The sequence below is a fragment of the Biomphalaria glabrata genome, chromosome 3, assembly GCF_947242115.1.
Source record: "Biomphalaria glabrata chromosome 3, xgBioGlab47.1, whole genome shotgun sequence".
NCBI classification, from domain to species: domain Eukaryota; kingdom Metazoa; phylum Mollusca; class Gastropoda; family Planorbidae; genus Biomphalaria; species Biomphalaria glabrata.
Genome location: NC_074713.1, coordinates 29,839,152 through 29,855,721, shown reverse-complemented (window position 1 = coordinate 29,855,721; position 16,570 = coordinate 29,839,152). Strand labels below are relative to the sequence as shown.

General features: G+C 36.8%; 1 protein-coding gene across 8 annotated transcripts in view; it reads left to right on the top strand.

The window, feature by feature from the left end:
- The window catches only part of LOC106065192 (centrosomal protein of 170 kDa-like), a 142,131-nt gene that overhangs the window by 58,543 nt on the left and 67,018 nt on the right, over nt 1-16,570 (top strand). Inside the window, exon 1 of one of the 8 annotated variants that reach the window (XM_056024425.1) lies at nt 1,421-2,299. The exons of 6 other annotated variants lie outside the window; for them this stretch is intronic. The gene's annotated coding sequence lies outside the window, so the exon portion shown is untranslated. Of the gene's footprint in view, nt 1-1,420; nt 2,300-15,800; nt 15,877-16,570 lie in introns of those variants that run through there. One more of the 8 variants, XM_056024426.1, reaches the window with a different exon arrangement.

The window sequence follows — 16,570 nt, the reverse complement described above, 5'->3', positions numbered from 1 at the left end:
ATATTGTGTTGTTGGTCACTTTTGAATGGGCCGATCCTATGCTAAAAGGATATTTCTGATACACGTATGTAGTACACACTCACTAAGTCTACACCGTTGTCATTTCAATCACTTACAACAGTTACAAGTAGAAAATCATGCAATCACTCTGGCCGTAAGGCGACCTCGTGTATTTAATACAGTCATAGAAGGTAATGATTTCTATTATTTTCTCTGAAGGGAGGCAGGATTTTGGTTATTGGAATGTTTGAGTTCACCGCTTGTGGTATTCTTGCTGACATTGTCCTAACCTGTCTACCTGTAGAGTTGATAACACACAATCTCCTTGTAATCTTTTGTTAGGTATCTCAAAATAGTATTAACTTTTTGTATTTTTCATATTTTTTTTTTACAAAGCTTATATCAATTCACTCTGTCAGTCTGTGTGGTACAAAGTTTGTACACGTTATTTCTCCCACACCCAATCTCGGACCAAGTTGAAATTTCGCACAATTATTTCTTGTACCTGGCAAAACAAGAATAAATTTAAAAAATTAACCAATTAGTTAATTAACTTTTGGTAATACTATTTTTGTTTTCATCGAACAAAGCGAAGTAATTGTTTTTGACAGATGTGGTGGTATAAGTTGAATAAGTTCCCTGTATACTTAATGTAGAGAATTAGGTCGTCGTTTGATGATAACAATACATAACTAAAAAACCTTCTATTTTCTTAAGCACATCGCTGGCTTGAAGAGGCTTGAACCTCCTAGTTTGAATTCAATGTGTTATATGAAATGCATTTAAAAAACGAATACGGAACATTTACCCTGATACCCACCTTTTTCTCTCCTCTCCTCCCCTCCCCCTTTCCCAACTGGTCCAGACAAGTGACAGGATCATAGCGCATTAAGAAAGCTAAATGCATGAAGTTGCATCAAACAAATACATTGGTAACAATATTTCTAATCGCACAGAATTATTATTGATAGTCTAGATCTATTACACGACTGATCCAAAGTGATATAATATAAGCTTTGTTTTGTTTTTTAAGTATTTTTTAAAAATTTCTTGTTTCTTCCATATGTTTCTGGCTCTCACTGTTTTTCACCTTATTTGTCTTTTATATTCGTCTCACATCTTTGTTCTTTGGTTCCAGAACTGTTCATTTACCTTTTTTTTTAGACTGAAACTAGAAGACCTCGAACATAATAACAAAAGCCCCTTTTCATTGTTTGATACATTGTTTGCTTTGCTACAGCCTAGAAATCTTTAATAACCATGACGACAAAATCATTTTTTTCTTCTCCATTATCACAACTATTTAAATGTCATTCTTTTGTTGGTATCAACCTTCACTGATTATTATGCAAGTCTTATGTTTTCTGGTGGGGTGAGGGTGGGAAGGAGTTAAATACAAGTTTTAATACATATTTACAGAGGGCCTGATCTAGTGTTCAGTAGCTGACTTCTATAAAGACGAGTTATGAATGGTCTCAATGTGGGAAATAGAATGATGGGTAGAATTTCTTAAGACGAAGAACAGCATGTCACAGCGCTGTACGTTTGTAAACAGGTTCTGGTTTTCTGGTGTGTTAGCATTTCTTTTAGATGTATGACATTGGGAGTTAGAACTATGATGTTGTCAAATGTTCTTTTCATTAAGTCAGAGGATTGTGGTCAATTAGACGAAATTGTGTATTTTAGTATCGAATAACTCGTGCTGTGATTCTGTAGCAGTATAGGTATGGACCCATTAATGATGAGCAGACGTATTCTGTGAAATACTTTGATGTTTAGCTCTATATAAAACATTCTCTGAGGACTAAACGAGTAGAGTATTCGCTTATTTTATTCTAAACGCACCTACACTTGCAGTGCTCTTAACATGGCGTCTTGTTTAGATATGTAAAGCACTGAAGTTGATCAGTGTGTCACGCCTATCGATTTAAAAGAAATAGTTTTTATCGATTTCTCTTTCTTTCATTGAATGTCATTCAGTTCATCGAACGGCGCAATCCCCACACCCCTTCCCTTCCCAGACCTCGCAGTCTAGCACAGTTAAGGTAGAGGCCACCGTTGTCCTACGAAACGTGAATGTATTACGGAGTATGTGACACACCAGCAAGCACAAGCTTTGGAGTTTGATCTACATTACTTTCATTTCTTGGCAGCTCAACTTTCAGTCTATCTGGTCTTAACGTTGTTCCATGAAAACTTTTAACTCAGTAACTGAGTACTTTGATTTGATGGTAGCTTAGTGTTGACCAACTTTGTTGTTCGGGATAGTTTAGTCGGATTGAAACTATTTCGATGTTCGGTAAGTACATCAACTCAATAACATCTATTTGGTAAAATCATTTTTATATCAACAGACTTTACAAATGAAAGTTCCTACTTGCTAAATCCTCATTTGTTTTATATGTAACTGCCATCCAATACGATTGTAAAATTATATTTGTCAATTTGTTGTAACTATTCAAAATTGTCTTTCCACGATTGGAATGTTATTTGTATTTACTGTAGAATATATACATTCATAATTTCTGTGTAATTCCATGGCGCTTTATTTGTTTCTTGAATGAAGACTTAGAGAGTCCTATAGTTGTTTTTTTTAGCGGAAAAGACGCTATTAGTTTTGTGTGGCCAGTCTGTCCGTCCGTCCCATTTAGATCTCAGAAACTAGAAAAGAAAATGAAAATCGGACATCATGAAAGTTCCGAAAGTGAACCATCTAATTTTAAAAATTATCTAAGCAAGCAGATTTTTCATAAAAATACACCACTTTTATATTACACTATTAATAGTAACAAACACGGGAGGCTTTTTACTAGGGGAGACCACTATTTTCCATATTTTTAAACACATTTATGCAAACGGTTTTACATTTTTTTTACATTTGTATTGCTAAGTTCAATAAGTTCAGTCATACTAACTACCACATTTACACACAAAATTTTTTAAACTATTTTTTTTTAATGAGAAAAAATCTTTTTAGTATGCATATAAGTAGGACAGAATTTAAAACAACAATTAATTAGTTTTTCATATTATCTTGAGAACTGCAGCTTCATTATAACCCCATAAAGTAAGTAACCTAATGGGATTTTTTTTTTTAACGGAAATGTTTTTTTTTTCTTACGGATTTCAATAAGAGAGTGACCTTTACAAAACAATTAGATCAATTAGGTATTCAATTAGATATTCATTATAAGACATTAGTTAGGCCAGTTTTACATCTAACTTCACATTCACTTTCACCTATCCTTTGATCTACTGGACCGCTTTGGCACCACACAATATCTGTCAACCCTTTTTCTCCATTTTTCTCTGTCATTTGTCTTTGATAGAATTTCATTCTGATGTCTCTTCTGAAAATATTGAAACCTGCCTTTTTACATGCCTGGGTGGACCACTTTATGGGCCGATTTTGAGTTTGTGTTTCCACACAAACTGTCTTTGTAACCTTGTTTGTTTTTTTTAAAATATGTTTAGGAATGTTTTACGTACAGCCAGTTGATAACGTTTAGTCATTAACTGACCATCCAAAATCAAACAACGTTTAACTCATTTTAAGATTGTTCCCCCTCCAATGTTGTTTACTGCTACTCCTTGATCTCTACTTTGTGTTCACGAATTGAAGGGGCGGCCATAAACATTCAGCTTCTAATAGATCCATAATGCTAAGTGAATGATGTCATTGCTTTTGTCTTATTAAAACTTCATTTCCATTGAGACAGTTTTGAATGGGTCACGTGCACAAGCTTGTTTACTGTCTCTGTGTCTAGTACACTAAGAATTGAACAACAGCTTTGTCAAGTCGCCAGGTCTGATCTAATAAACCTAATGGCAATGTCAACAGGTCTGATCTAATAAACCTAATGGCAATGTCAACAGGTCTGATCTAATAAACCTAATGGCAATGTCAACAGGTCTGATCTAATAAACCTAATGGCAATGTCAACAGGTCTGATCTAATAAACCTAATGGCAATGTCAACAGGTCTGATCTAATAAACCTAATGGCAATGTCAACAGGTCTGATCTAATAAACCTAATGGCAATGTCAACAGGTCTGATCTAATAAACCTAATGGCAATGTCAACAGGTCTGATCTAATAAACCTAATGGCAATGTCAACAGGTCTGATCTAATAAACCTAATGGCAATGTCAACAGGTCTGATCTAATAAACCTAATGGCAATGTCAACAGGTCTGATCTAATAAACCTAATGGCAATGTCAACAGGTCTGATCTAATAAACCTAATGGCAATGTCAACAGGTCTGATCTAATAAACCTAATGGCAATGTCTCCAGGTCTGATCTAATAAACCTAATGGCAATGTCTCCAGGTCTGATCTAATAAACCTAATGGCAATGTCAACAGGTCTGATCTAATAAACCTAATGGCAATGTCAACAGGTCTGATCTAATAAACCTAATGGCAATGTCAACAGGTCTGATCTAATAAACCTAATGGCAATGTCAACAGGTCTGATCTAATAAACCTAATGGCAATGTCAACAGGTCTGATCTAATAAACCTAATGGCAATGTCAACAGGTCTGATCTAATAAACCTAATGGCAATGTCAACAGGTCTGATCTAATAAACCTAATGGCAATGTCAACAGGTCTGATCTAATAAACCTAATGGCAATGTCAACAGGTCTGATCTAATAAACCTAATGGCAATGTCAACAGGTCTGATCTAATAAACCTAATGGCAATGTCGCCAGGTCTGATCTAATAAACCTAATGGCAATGTCGCCAGGTCTGATCTAATAAACCTAATGGCAATGTCGCCAGGTCTGATCTAATAAACCTAATGGCAATGTCAACAGGTCTGATCTAATAAACCTAATGGCAATGTCAACAGGTCTGATCTAATAAACCTAATGGCAATGTCAACAGGTCTGATCTAATAAACCTAATGGCAATGTCAACAGGTCTGATCTAATAAACCTAATGGCAATGTCAACAGGTCTGATCTAATAAACCTAATGGCAATGTCGCCAGGTCTGATCTAATAAACCTAATGGCAATGTCAACAGGTCTGATCTAATAAACCTAATGGCAATGTCAACAGGTCTGATCTAATAAACCTAATGGCAATGTCAACAGGTCTGATCTAATAAACCTAATGGCAATGTCAACAGGTCTGATCTAATAAACCTAATGGCAATGTCAACAGGTCTGATCTAATAAACCTAATGGCAATGTCAACAGGTCTGATCTAATAAACCTAATGGCAATGTCAACAGGTCTGATCTAATAAACCTAATGGCAATGTCAACAGGTCTGATCTAATAAACCTAATGGCAATGTCAACAGGTCTGATCTAATAAACCTAATGGCAATGTCAACAGGTCTGATCTAATAAACCTAATGGCAATGTCAACAGGTCTGATCTAATAAACCTAATGGCAATGTCGCCAGGTCTGATCTAATAAACCTAATGGCAATGTCAACAGGTCTGATCTAATAAACCTAATGGCAATGTCAACAGGTCTGATCTAATAAACCTAATGGCAATGTCAACAGGTCTGATCTAATAAACCTAATGGCAATGTCAACAGGTCTGATCTAATAAACCTAATGGCAATGTCAACAGGTCTGATCTAATAAACCTAATGGCAATGTCAACAGGTCTGATCTAATAAACCTAATGGCAATGTCAACAGGTCTGATCTAATAAACCTAATGGCAATGTCGCCAGGTCTGATCTAATAAACCTAATGGCAATGTCGCCAGGTCTGATCTAATAAACCTAATGGCAATGTCGCCAGGTCTGATCTAATAAACCTAATGGCAATGTCAACAGGTCTGATCTAATAAACCTAATGGCAATGTCAACAGGTCTGATCTAATAAACCTAATGGCAATGTCAACAGGTCTGATCTAATAAACCTAATGGCAATGTCAACAGGTCTGATCTAATAAACCTAATGGCAATGTCAACAGGTCTGATCTAATAAACCTAATGGCAATGTCAACAGGTCTGATCTAATAAACCTAATGGCAATGTCAACAGGTCTGATCTAATAAACCTAATGGCAATGTCGCCAGGTCTGATCTAATAAACCTAATGGCAATGTCGCCAGGTCTGATCTAATAAACCTAATGGCAATGTCGCCAGGTCTGATCTAATAAACCTAATGGCAATGTCAACAGGTCTGATCTAATAAACCTAATGGCAATGTCAACAGGTCTGATCTAATAAACCTAATGGCAATGTCAACAGGTCTGATCTAATAAACCTAATGGCAATGTCAACAGGTCTGATCTAATAAACCTAATGGCAATGTCAACAGGTCTGATCTAATAAACCTAATGGCAATGTCAACAGGTCTGATCTAATAAACCTAATGGCAATGTCGCCAGGTCTGATCTAATAAACCTAATGGCAATGTCGCCAGGTCTGATCTAATAAACCTAATGGCAATGTCGCCAGGTCTGATCTAATAAACCTAATGGCAATGTCAACAGGTCTGATCTAATAAACCTAATGGCAATGTCAACAGGTCTGATCTAATAAACCTAATGGCAATGTCAACAGGTCTGATCTAATAAACCTAATGGCAATGTCGCCAGGTCTGATCTAATAAACCTAATGGCAATGTCGCCAGGTCTGATCTAATAAACCTAATGGCAATGTCGCCAGGTCTGATCTAATAAACCTAATGGCAATGTCGCCAGGTCTGATCTAATAAACCTAATGGCAATGTCGCCAGGTCTGATCTAATAAACCTAATGGCAATGTCAACAGGTCTGATCTAATAAACCTAATGGCAATGTCAACAGGTCTGATCTAATAAACCTAATGGCAATGTCAACAGGTCTGATCTAATAAACCTAATGGCAATGTCAACAGGTCTGATCTAATAAACCTAATGGCAATGTCGCCAGGTCTGATCTAATAAACCTAATGGCAATGTCAACAGGTCTGATCTAATAAACTTAATGGCAATGTCGCCAGGTCTGATCTAATAAACCTAATGGCAATGTCAACAGGTCTGATCTAATAAACCTAATGGCAATGTCGCCAGGTCTGATCTAATAAACCTAATGGCAATGTCGCCAGGTCTGATCTAATAAACCTAATGGCAATGTCAACAGGTCTGATCTAATAAACCTAATGGCAATGTCAACAGGTCTGATCTAATAAACCTAATGGCAATGTCAACAGGTCTGATCTAATAAACCTAATGGCAATGTCAACAGGTCTGATCTAATAAACCTAATGGCAATGTCAACAGGTCTGATCTAATAAACCTAATGGCAATGTCAACAGGTCGTTGCTCTGTACCGGAGGCTGAGGCGGTGGTAGATCAATACTTTTGTACACATCTGGGTAACGTATAGTAGGGATATATTTGTCAATGGGTATTTAGTGTGTATGATACTATGAATGTGTCAGTGTGTGTAATTGAATGGTATACTTGTCAGTATCAGCTACTATTGTTCTGCCATCCGATCACTACTGATAAGAAGAAAATCCAAAGAAGAAAAAAACATGGCAATAGTTTTAGAGAGACAACACAACTAAGCGCTCGCGTTCACATACACCCAAATGATGAAACTTGCCAATGTCATGACTCTTCAATAGTGACACTCGCTAAAAGCCTTTTAAGTAATGTCGATAAGAACTATTCATTGATCTTATGTAGTGTGCTATTTAAAATGAAACTACACACTCGCACAAACACAAAACAGAATAAAGGATTTATTTACATTAGATTTATACTCTTTATGTCAGTTCACTTATAGCAGTCCTACTGTTGTTAAGTTGCTAAACCTGAGGATTGCCAGTTCTATCAGGGCTTTAGCAAGACCCAGCATTTTGGTCTTGAGACACACACACATTTAAAGCGGTTTTTTTTTTGGTGTTGTAGATCTGTCTTACAATCTTTTTGATAGCAATATTTGCTTATATTTGAGTGTACATCTCGGAGAAGGAAATAGTGTTAACAGTTTGCTATTGCTTTTAATAATGAAAACAATAAGATCAATGGGTTTTATCAAACTAGATCCAGCTATTAATTATTAAACTACCTATCTCTCCCTCCCGCCTTTGTAAGTGGGTCTGGTGGAGCAGTGATAGGTGTTAGGGTGAAGCTCTATCCAATGTTGTAAGTGGGTCTGGTGGAGCAGTGATAGGTGTGAAGGTGAAGCTCTATCCAATGTTGTAAGTGGGTCTGGTGGAGCAGTGATAGGTGTGAAGGTGAAGCTCTATCCAATGTTGTAAGTGGGTCTGGTGGAGCAGTGATAGGTGTGAAGGTGAAGCTCTTACCAATCTTGTAAGTGGGTCTGGTGGAGCAGTGATAGGTGTGAAGGTGAAGGTCTATCCAATGTTGTAAGTGGGTCTGGTGAAGCAGTGATAGGTGTGAAGGTGAAGCTCTATCCAATGTTGTAAGTGGGTCTGGTGGAGCAGTGATAGGTGTGAAGGTGAAGGTCTATCCAATGTTGTAAGTGGGTCTGGTGGAGCAGTGATAGGTGTGAAGGTGAAGGTCTATCCAATGTTGTAAGTGGGTCTGGTGGAGCAGTGATAGGTGTGAAGGTGAAGCTCTATCCAATGTTGTAAGTGGGTCTGGTGGAGCAGTGATAGGTGTGAAGGTGAAGCTCTTACCAATCTTGTAAGTGGGTCTGGTGGAGCAGTGATAGGTGTGAAGGTGAAGCTCTATCCAATGTTGTAAGTGGGTCTGGTGGAGCAGTGATAGGTGTTAGGGTGAAGCTCTATCCAATGTTGTAAGTGGGTCTGGTGGAGCAGTGATAGGTGTGAAGGTGAAGCTCTATCCAATGTTGTAAGTGGGTCTGGTGGAGCAGTGATAGGTGTGAAGGTGAAGCTCTATCCAATGTTGTAAGTGGGTCTGGTGGAGCAGTGATAGGTGTGAAGGTGAAGCTCTTACCAATCTTGTAAGTGGGTCTGGTGGAGCAGTGATAGGTGTGAAGGTGAAGCTCTATCCAATGTTGTAAGTGGGTCTGGTGGAGCAGTGATAGGTGTGAAGGTGAAGGTCTATCCAATGTTGTAAGTGGGTCTGGTGGAGCAGTGATAGGTGTGAAGGTGAAGGTCTATCCAATGTTGTAAGTGGGTCTGGTGGAGCAGTGATAGGTGTGAAGGTGAAGGTCTATCCAATGTTGTAAGTGGGTCTGGTGGAGCAGTGATAGGTGTGAAGGTGAAGGTCTATCCAATGTTGTAAGTTGGTCTGGTGGAGCAGTGATAGGTGTGAAGGTGAAGCTCTATCCAATGTTGTAAGTGGGTCTGGTGGAGCAGTGATAGGTGTGAAGGTGAAGGTCTATCCAATGTTGTAAGTGGGTCTGGTGGAGCAGTGATAGGTGTGAAGGTGAAGGTCTATCCAATGTTGTAAGTGGGTCTGGTGGAGCAGTGATAGGTGTGAAGGTGAAGCTCTATCCAATGTTGTAAGTGGGTCTGGTGGAGCAGTGATAGGTGTGAAGGTGAAGGTCTATCCAATGTTGTAAGTGGGTCTGGTGGAGCAGTGATAGGTGTGAAGGTGAAGCTCTATCCAATGTTGTAAGTGGGTCTGGTGGAGCAGTGATAGGTGTTAGGGTGAAGCTCTATCCAATGTTGTAAGTGGGTCTGGTGGAGCAGTGATAGGTGTTAAGGTGAAGGTCTATCCAATGTTGTAAGTGGGTCTGGTGGAGCAGTGATAGGTGTTAAGGTGAAGGTCTATCCAATGTTGTTGCCCGCACATTCTGAACTGCAGAAATACATTCTCATGTCGTCATCAGCGCACACTGTCATAAGAATATAGTGCAGGTCAGGCATGAATATCGTAAGATCGTCATCCAATGTTGTTGCCCGCACATTCTGAACTGCAGAAATACATTCTCATGTCGTCATCAGCGCACACTGTCATAAGAATATAGTGCAGGTCAGGCATGAATATCGTAAGATCGTCATCCTGTTCAGCAAGACGTCTTGTAGGTCGCTGGTTTGTCTACAAATGACGTCAATTCTAGGTAAACGCATTTCCGTGAAAATTTAATCCGTTCTTACTTGAGTAAGACTTGTAGAATCGTGTTGGCGGAGACGCTAGGAAGAAATGACTTCCGTTTTGAAAATAGCTAATTTCAATAATATCGATAACAAACTACTCAAATGTCCATAGCACAACTCAGCACTCTCTTGTAAGCCTCAACAACAACGGCAAGGTAACAGTCTTTCAATGGATCCCAGACCATATTGAAATATAATGCAATAAACCAAAGATGGGAGAATGACTAAACCATCCGAAATCCCGCTCTACCAGAAAAAAATAAATAAATGAGAAATGGACTAGCTTTCACACAATACTCAAGAAAAACAAATACCTATTAGAAGCTATCTTGACATGGATTAACTTATAAGATCTCAGAACCGTACACAGCAGAATGAGATAACACATTCCGGAAGCTGAAAAAAAAAAACCTTTACAAAAACAAAAGCTTATCTAAGGGAAAGAAATCCGCACTTTCAGTAATGTAATACTTATTTCCCTTATTTGATATCAAACAAAATAATTTTTACCCATAATTAATTGACCCATTAGTTTTTTTTTATTGATTCATTTTTTGTTAGGTACAATAAAGAGTTGTTTAAACTAGGGGTGCACCGGATAGTACTTTTTGATATTCGACCGGAGCCGGATATGACCGGAAAGTAAAATTGGATATTCGGCCGGAGCCGGATACCTAAGTGTCTTGTAAATAGCTTGTGTTGCTGAACATTTTACGAAACTGTTAAATAACATACCTATATTGGTTGGTATTAATTTTTTTCCTTTTATATACCTTATTGTTTTAAACTCGTTACTGATTGATTTATTCAAGCTTAACAGTAGGCCTATTTATAAACAGATAGGCCTATCACAAATTAATCTATATAGCATGAGTTTGTCTGTGTGTATGTACGATGCGACCAACTGTAAAGGATGTGTGTGGGAGGGTCAATGTAAAATATGTTAGTATATATTTAACTAGTTACTAATGTAAATCTCTCATAAGTAAAGTGCAATCTGCCTTGTATAGTGGTTGGATGTATGTGCTCATGAATTTCAGACCAACAATCTGGTCAGATATACGTAGTGAGCCTACACATGTAGTCTTAGTTGTTTGTGTTAACCATCACGCATTGTTTTTTCCTTGGGCATACGCACACAATAGTGTAGGGTGTTAAGTCAAAAAAGATAACACATTGGCATGGTCAGTCAAGCATATAGATAAATTATAACCGTCCACTAGTTACAGAGGTCAAAAGTTGTTGTTTTTTTTACACTCCAGCATATTGTTTCTTTGTTTGCTAGATCTAACTGCGGTACTATTGTTCAATTTTTTTATGCGATTTTAAATTTTACTGTAAGGTTTTCCGTTATTTATTAAGTCAAAAAAAATTAAACAATGAAATTAGCCTTCTTTCTAAAGGTTTTAATACAAGGCAAAAATACACACACGCCAACCTGCACATCTTTGAACGTATCTAAGAAACATGCAATGCAAAGAACGTATGCTAGAAACATCTTACTTAATTTTTACTGATTGTATTCGTGGTTTTAGTAACTGTTACAAAAGGGAATGATAGTAAGCCTATGGATGTCAGGTGTGTAAAAGTCGTCCTGGCCTGATACACAGTGGCTAAATCGCATCTTAAGTAAAAAATAGTAAGTAATATTAACAAGGAGTTAATTGACTATCACAAATTATTAAGAATATTGTTATCAGATCAAGACACTTAACTGCAGGAGTAATATTTAAGTTAACACGTTAGAAAAAGTATTTCACCGTAATATGTATTTAAAGTGTAATATCCTTTGTTAGCACGTTGTGTTTTTTCATCCTGTCTATCAATAAATGGGGTGTCAAGGACCAAAGAAATAAAATAACGAGTAGGGGAGTGTTTAGCTCTCCAGTTAAAGATAGCCCTGGGCGTGTCTTTTACGCTTATATAGTTGTTTTTTTTTGCTACAAATAATTAGTTACTGGGCTATAAATTTCTCGCGGTTTGTGTTCCGTGTAGCTAAAGGTCACTCGTTTAGGTGCGTGTGATCTTTAGTCCAGCTTACTAATTGAGATTTGTATTCAAATAACTCGGCACACTTGAAAAGGTGTGGCCTCTAGTCCAGCCACGTGTTTCATATTTTTCTCTAAATAAGCAAACTCTTTGTCCGGTTACCCGTGTAGATGGTGGCTTGAAGTCCACCCCCCCTAATTAAGATTTACTACTAAGTAAACAAACCTAGTTCCCTCGTGTGACCTCTAGAGAGTGCTTAGGTCCATCGTATCTGACTTGTGGTCATCTGTCAATCAATGAACTCAATGTGATGGACTAAACAAATAAAAGGGGTGGGAGTTGTTCATCTATACCTCTGGAAATATACCTGGTTACCCTAGTAGAGGTGTGGCTCTTGTAGTCCAGCACCCTAATAAAGATTTACTACCAAGTAAACAAACTCAGTACCCTCGAAAGGTGTAACCTCTAGAGAGTGTCAATACCCTGACATTAAACCTACGTCCATCATATTGAACTTTTGGTCACCTGTCTAATAAAAGGGGGTGGGAGTTGCTTATCTCTACCTCTGGAGGTATACGCGCACAGCTAGACAGACGTCTGGTCAGCATGACGTAGTCAAGGAATTTTTTTTACTAACCTACTCTTAGGTCAAGACAAATTGAAAAAAATGTGCCATCCATTGCTGCTCTGTATGTAAAGCGCATTTATGATGTAAATTTTTATTTCTATTTGTATTAACACGCCTTGTCTTTATAATAAACTATGTTTGGTGCATATTCATAGTGGCTTTATTTTAAGCACATTATTTTGTTTTAATATAAACATTAATACATTCTACAACAGACATTAATGGAACGAGGTCCACTTTATGCATATTAAATAGGTGTATTTTTTACTATCCGGTTTACTATCCGGTAGTGATATTCGATCGGAGCCGAATATTGCCGAATAGTGAAAAAATGCCGAATATTCGGCAGAAGCCGGAGCGACTATCCGGTGCACCCCTAGTTTAAACCCATACATATTTAACCGTATCTGTCAATAATGAAGGATTAATTTCCCTTGTTGGTATCAAACAAAGTAATTAATTACCACTCATTCATTTACTAATTGGTTAATTTTTTTAAAATTGATTGTCTTATCTATGCCAACGAATAATTGTGCAAAGTTTCAACCGATAATTGGTGTGGGAGAAATAACGTGTTCAAACTTTTTACCAGAAGACAGACAGAGTAAGTTGATAAGTTTTGTAAAAATAAAGACAATTGAGATTTGCCCTTGTGGAGCATCACTAGAGAATGCCGAGCATGTCCTTCAAAGCTCTATCGAGAGGCGCAATTCAGACGCTGGCCCCCCGCTTATAGAACTATTTGAAGAGCTGCCTGATTTTGAAACCACTGCGCAGTTCATGGCAGATAAAGGATTACCTTCCAACATAGAAATGAGATCGAAGAAGAAAAAGTCTTGTTAATGCCATAAGAAATTAATTTTTACATTATATATTATTATTCATTATAAAATTAAAGCAATTCAATGAGTGTAATTACATTGTCGTCTGATGGATTGTCAAAAATTCGGGTTTGATACTTTCGTTTCGTCCCCATTTGTCATTTCATTGGATTCACTTCTGACTCAATAAATAGGAAAGCATTTCTTGTGTGTTTCTCTCGTCATCTAGTTCGTTAACAACAACGTATTTTATGTCAATCTAAAACTGTTGGTTCTGTTTCATTCTTTTGAACTTGGCTAGACGGAAAACATGCATGATACATTCTCTCGATATATGTGCACCTTTTGATGTCCTTCCTTGAACAAGTTACATCAACAAAAAAGGCAATTCCTCCTTTAAGAATCTGAAGACTTTTTGTAAGAGCCATTACTTTACTACGAAAAAAAATCCTGATTAAGCGAATGCATAACTCCACTCAGAGGATATGTAACTTGACTGCTTGGCCAATAGATCCAGACTTAGATAACAGTGAACAAAATGTTCCTAAACTTCTATTTAGTTGTTTAACTCTGTAACGAATAAAACCTACAGGCGTGTTCAAAATAAAGATTGTCCAGACCAAATTTAATTTTAGAAGACAATATTTCAAAAACTTTCAAACACTGAATTTTCCCAGTGTGGCCAATTAGTAATTCTTTTCCCATATATCAATACATCAACTTTCACATTTGTAGGAAAATCGTTAGAGCCGTTTTCGAGATCCTTGCCCAGGTTTTTCCTAGCTCCTATGAATTAGCAAGCTGAATTTAGGAATAGAAAAAAAGATAACTTGACCCTAAGAGTTGTTCTAATAATGAAAAGCTTTACCGGGCAAAAAGAAAGCCTTGTCTTTCATTCTCGCGCACCCCCCCCTCTCCTGTTCTTGTCTACTATAGTTCTGGCTTCCTGTTTTCTAGATTGCTTAAAACTTCCTCCTCGTAGAGTAGACTACTCCAGTTCCTGATTGATTTCATAGCAACAATGTATACCTGACTGCTCCATCACTCAACAGGTAGGGTCATTCAGTGCACATCAGATACAATTCCAACAACTAGCGGAGCAGACACTCAAATGCAATCTTGACTCCTTTCATTATTATACACTGTATACAATTTAGAAACATACCAACAGAAAGGGAAATATTGACCCGTCTCAGGCTATATGGAGTCATTTCTTTCCAAACGTTTCAATTCAAAAATATATATCGACTTAGGTATTTGAAGTTTGTCTTAATTCAATTATCTTCCGATATGTTCACATTTAGACATCCATTGATGATTTTTTTGATTACTGCTTCAAAAAAATCATACTTCAAATAGTATTTTGCATTCTTATATTTTACAGATTACAGTTTGTGTCTATCAGCTTTGTAGTTTATATTTGAAGTATGTAATGTAAAACCATAAAGCTGTGAATTTGCTTAGTAGATCGACTGTAAAAATATGACAGTCATTCCCATTAGAACTTAACAATGTTCTTACACTGTTTATTGTTTCGTAAGCCACTTGATAGATTGGACTTCACTGGCTAGAGTTTCATTCGTGTGCGCAATTACGAAGTATACGCGTTTGTTTTCCTCTTTCAAAATTGATGTTTTGTAGATTTGTGTAAGATTATTGCCCCTTGATGACACAGTGTTAAGTTGCGGGTCTTGATGATCACTGTGTAAAGTGTATGTATAACAGAGGACGATGATAAGTAAGCCATGAAGGTTACCTCATAGAACGGCAACCGACTGTGAAACCAGGTCATTCATTCCACTGTTAACTAGGACTTTCTACTTGTAGATCTGGAAGATTGAAAGCAGAAAAGGGGGGGGGGGAGAGAAGGGTTTCCAGGTCAGGGATTCCCGAAGTATATTTGTTTATCTTATTCTAAAGAGATGATTAAACTAACGTATGGCATTCTTTGATTGTCTACTAAGAGTAATGTACTTGTTGTAAACGTTATTTGAAATTCACTCATTAAAAGTGAGAACATTAGATCCTTGATTGTCTAAGTCACTTCTATTTCCTAAAGAAAGAACCTTGGTATTACCTTTGAAACTTGTGGCGGAATTTTTTTATTTGTATGGTCTGTTTTTTTTTAAAACTACTTTTACTAGTTATTTATCGCTGATATGTTCTTTAATAGAAATTAGTATTTGTAATTAGTGCTACTGTAGTTATGTATTGAAACATTATTACCAACTGATGCCATAGAATATCTCTTTGTCTTTACCAGAAGGTCTTAAAACATCAATAACTTAAGATCCATTGTAATAAATTGTTTAAAAAAAAAATCAGCCAGGCCAAACCAATGAAATAGTGTGTTAACTCCACTCAATCAAGTGATAGCTTTGACTTGAATCCTTTTCTCCACTCAATGGCAAAACTTGTTTATGTATGATGCTCATCACAGTCAGTAAGTTGAAAGTTCATGGAAGATTTACATTCTCTGAATATTGTGAAACATTAACTCTATACGAAGTATATTCTTAGAGAACAACATTAACTCTATATGAAGTATATTCTTAGAGAATAAGGATGTAATGGGATCATATTGTGATTGATTAGTCTGATCATTTGGACTAAAAAATTGGTTGGAAGATTAAAGATTCATAGCTCAACATACAAGTGGCATCATCATTATGTTAAAACATGTTCACTATCTTATCTTATATATACAAATTCATTATACAGATTGTTCTTTTTGAATAATACATTTCATTAATGTACATTTTAACTTTATTGTAACTTTTTTTAGACCTCTTCCCTTTTTAGAGGTCCCTCAGTCAAAGTAACTTTTTAAGCATTTTGTCTGTCACAAATTATACTCGTGAAAACACTAAGGCATTGATTTCATTGTGTTCCACTAATAGTCTTCTAAAATTTATCCCATCTTTTGTTTTCTTGATTCAGTAAGTATTGTGATGATTGTATTGGGAAGAGTTGGGGTGTTAGAGAATTTCATTGGTTTGTCTGGGACAATGTTATTGCTGTTAGAGGCCTGAGAGTTTTAGAATCTATAGTCATAGACAGTTTGCTAGTTACTTGTGGTACTTCAGCCTGTGATTATTTTGCTACATTATTATTTACAATTTATTTCAATTGTTTTT